The sequence below is a fragment of the Aotus nancymaae genome, unplaced genomic scaffold (genome assembly GCF_030222135.1).
Source record: "Aotus nancymaae isolate 86718 unplaced genomic scaffold, 86718_ANA_hifiasm-v0.15.2.pri h1tg000065l, whole genome shotgun sequence".
In the NCBI taxonomy this organism is placed as follows: domain Eukaryota; kingdom Metazoa; phylum Chordata; class Mammalia; order Primates; family Aotidae; genus Aotus; species Aotus nancymaae.
In genome coordinates, this window is record NW_026988480.1 from 4,598,448 (window position 1) to 4,602,791 (window position 4,344).

At 47.0% G+C, this 4,344-nt stretch overlaps 1 non-coding gene across 1 annotated transcript; it reads left to right on the top strand.

Annotated features, from left to right (window-relative positions):
• Nucleotides 1-3,831: 3,831 nt before the first annotated feature.
• Nucleotides 3,832-3,996, top strand: LOC135270768 (U1 spliceosomal RNA). The gene has a single exon (XR_010338901.1). It is a non-coding gene; the product is annotated as a U1 spliceosomal RNA (small nuclear RNA).
• Nucleotides 3,997-4,344: the final 348 nt, after the last annotated feature.

A 4,344-nucleotide genomic window follows, 5' to 3' on the forward strand; every position in this document is an offset into this window, starting at 1 on the left:
ACAACAGAGCAAGACTCGGTCTTAAAAAAAAAAAAAAAATTAAGTTAGAGAAAAGAAAATGTCATTATAAAACTTATAAGAAAGAAAATGTATTTACTCTTCATTAAGTAGACATGGATCATCGTAAAGGTCTTCAGCTTCACCTTCACCTTGAGGAAGAGGAAGAGGAGGGGTTGCTGTTGATGCCTCAGGAGTGGCAGAGGAGGATGAAAACCCATGACTAAGTGGACCCGCACAATTCAAACCCATGTGGCTAACGGGTCAACTGTCAACTAAATTTGGTTCCCTTCATGACACAGCCCTCCTGTCCCATCATAGGCCCTACCTGTGCCCTGGTCTTGTGTGAAATCTGACTTAGAGTAAGGAGATAGCCAGTTGAGGAACATGGACTATGGAATCTGATGGACTGGGCTTGCTGGCAGTGGAAATCGAAACTGGAAGGAAATTGGCCGGTTGGTGCTGCAGGAGCCACAGCGTCCTCATAAAAGCCAGTGATGAGGGGCAGACCACAAGGGGCAAGAGCCAGTCAGCAGACCTGGATGCAGGGGGAGGGAAGGGGGTAAGGAGCAGCGGCACCCACCAGCAACAGCGACCTCCCTAGAACGGCTGCTGCCTGTCCTCCCTTAACGAGCCTTTTCTGGTCACGTAGATGGAGTAAGTCCCTTCTTCCTGGACTCTAATAAAAGGAAACAGCAATGTTCTAGTGAGTGAGATACGTAAAGGATTTGGAAAAAAAGTGGCTTGCCCAAGGGCGTTTCTTGCAGTGCTATTCATAGCAGCCAAAAACTGGAAAGGGGCCAAGTGCCCCACAGACATGCATGTGGAGTGTGTCGATTCATAGAAAGGGGTGCCTGGAGGCAGCTGAAACCAAGACAGAATGTGAAACTCACTTCTGGCTGGTGAGATGGAAACATGAACATCACAATTATTGGGAAGTCGCAAAAGGTTATCCAAATAGTTGACATTTCATATATTTTTAACTATTCCTGTAAAATTGTGAATATAAAGGAAATTTAAATTAAATGATAGCTCTTCTTCCACAGATGGCTATAAAGTGAGATACTCAGTGCCTGGCAGCCTTGCCTCCTCTTTCTCTTTCTCTGGTGTGTATCCACCAAAGTCGAGTTCCCCTGCCTGGCTCCATCTGCACAATGCCACGAGGGCTGAACGGTGGCCCAGAGGATATGTGTGGTGAGTCCTCGTCAGGTGAGATTAGGGTGCCCAGCTCAAAACTTACCTTGCAGGCAGCCATGTCCAGCCCTTCAAAGGACCTGTCAACATATCAGGGTGGGAACAGGCACAGGACGTCCTGTCCCATGTGCAGAGTACCTAGGTGGTCCATTCCTTGGACACTGCCATCCGACTGACCAGCTGTCATTCTGAGTCTCTTCTTCCCCAGAGAAGAAAGTAGCTGAGGGCCAACCTGGTCAGGCCATTCTCCTGGCAGGATGAGCCTGAAGAACCATGGGCCTGGAAGTCAGAAGGATCCCGAGTATGTATTTATGGCTCAGCTGGAGGGATGGTCCCCAGGAGTTTATTGCTGGTGGCACCACAGATCATTCTATTATGTACATACAAATTTAATCCTAAGGCACCATCCTATGGAGTAGGCGCTGTTATTTCCCCATCTTACAGATGAGGAAAGGAGGCAGAATAGGGGTCTCATCAGTGGCTGAGCAGGAACTGAATCTACTCCAGATATTACTAAGTTCCTCCAGGTGATGGAGGAAGTATAATCTCCGCTGAATGAGGCTTACCATGAGCCGGTATCTTGCTAGGCACTTCAGACTTATGATCTGGTTGATTTCACCCACAGTAGATGGTCCCTGCATGATACCTGAGAATACTGAAGCTTGGAGTGATTGGGTGGCTGGCCTGTGACCCATGGCAAGTAAGGGGTGTGGCTGTATTGACCCCCCAAATCTGTCCTCTTTACTGGGATAGACTTTCGCAGTAGCCCTTCTGGAAGAATGATTGTGCTTCATGACACATTCCTGAAAAACCCTAACTTGAGCATTCAGTGACAGCTCTGACTCTGAGGTTGTGGGGGGGTCTCTGAGTAGTGTCTGTTTTAGGGCTGTGAGGGCATTAAGTGTTCTGCTTAAGACCTTAGACAACTGATTAAGATGTGTCTCTTTTAGGGCTGTGAGGGCATTAAGAGTTCTGCTTAAGACCTTAGACAACTGATTAAGATGCTAGGAATGAATGAGGATGACCCGGTTCCCTAAAATGCTTTGGAAAGCAAAGTTACTGTGTGGAGGTAGAGATTTTTTTAAGAAAACAACACAAATAGAGCAGAGCAGGATGGCAAGTGGATCACCCATGCTGTTTCAAGCCAGAGTCTCTGGTGGGAACTACAGGGCAGGATGAATGGTCCACAGTGGAGGATTGGCACCTTTTTCCAGCCCCCACTCAGAGTTTGTGGTTTCCTGATGTTCCTTTCCTGGCTGGGGACACTTCCTCCCTAGAAAAGAGTAGGTTAAATAATCAGGCAGCCCTACCTTTCCTGGCTGGGGACACTTCCTCCCTAGAAGAGTAGGTTAAATAATTGAACAGCCCTGACTTATTCATGAATATTGGTATACCTGTGATATTTGGTGCTGTGATGGCAAAAGGAACAGAGGCTTCTGTGCAGAAAGGCGACTCCATGATACTGCTCCTCTTTATAAGGTGGTTACCATGTTATCATAGTGAACAATCAATCATATCATGATGCTTTAAGCTGCAAGTAAAAGCAATCATCCATGAGTCGGGTGTCAGGGCATGTGTTGGCAGTCTCAGTTACTTGGGGGCCTGACGTGGGAAGATAGCTTGATCTTAGGAGTTCGAGAGCAGCCTGAGCAACATAGCAAGACCTTGTCTCAAAAACAAAACAAAACAAAAATGAAACAGTAAGGGCGTTTATTGACTCTCAGAATATGAAGTCCAGGGTGGGATGGTCTGTGATGACCTCAGATGCCCATGTTTCCTCTGCTCCCCTATGTTGAGGCCCACAGGGTCAGCTTCCTCCTCAGTGGACTCTACTTAGAGCCAGGGAGGCTGCCAGTGCAGCTGAGGTTCCACGACTTATCATTCATAACTCACCCTTTTTCTAGACACCCCCAGTAAACTTCCTCCCCCTCTCTTGTTTGGCCTGAGTTGATTCCCAGGCCCATTCCTAAGCCAATCACTATATCCTTGGGACACGGGGATGGATGGCTCTGATTGATAGGCAAGCTGGCTGTCCTTGCTGTGCCATGCCTGAGTTACTGACTCATAGTTCTGCAAACAAAATAAAATGATGTTTGTTTTATGCCACTCTATTTCAGGTGGTTTATTATGCTGCATTATATTTTAATTCATTATGGACAACAGTTAGATATGAAAATCCACTAAAACAACACTGTTAGGTAAGAATTATCATCCTGATGGCCAGGTGCGGTGGCTCACACCTATAATCCCAGCACTTTGGGAGGCCAGTGGATCACCTGAGGTCAGGAGTTTGAGACCAGACTGATCAACATGTTGAAACCCTGTCTCTACTAAAAATACAAAAATTAGCTAGGCATGGTGGTGTGTGCCTGTAATCCCAGCTACTTGGGAGGCTGAGGCAGGAGACTCACTTGGACCCGGGAGGCAGAGGTTGAAGTGAGCCAAGATCCTGCCATTGCACTCCAGCCTGGGCAACAGAGTGAGACTCCGTCTCTCTGTCTCTCTCTCTCTCTCTCTCTCTCTCTCTCTCTCTCACACACACACACACACACACACACACACAAACACACACACACACACGTTATCATCCTGAACCTACAGCTGAGGAAGTCAAGGAAGTTGAATTAGAGAGTCTGTGTAATACTTACCTGGTAGGGAAGATACCATGATCACGAAGGTGGTTTTCCCAGGGCGAGGCTTATCCATTGCACTCTGGATGTGCTGACCCCTGAGATTTCCCCAAATGTGGGAAACTTGACTATATAATCTGTGGTAGTGGGGGGACTGTGTTCTCACTTTCCTCTGGCTAAAAAAAAAAAAAAAGAAAGAAAAGAAAAGAGAGTCTGTGTAATTTATCCATAGTCCTACAAGAAGAAGCAAAGTTAGAATTTGAACCCTGGGTCAAATGCCTGGTTCCAAAGCATATGCCTTTAACTAGAACTGAATTAATGTGGAGCCCCCAGTTGAAGGCTCTGTTAGGGTATAGTGACAAACTTCCTTCACGGGTGATGGCCACTATATAAGGAGTCCTCATGGAGTTTTTGAGACATGCAGACACGGGGGCTCTGAGAGACAGAGCAGCTGCTAACTGCTGCCCTCATTGACTGTTCTCTCAGAGCCCAGCTGGCACCTTGGACTCTTAATGACTCAGAC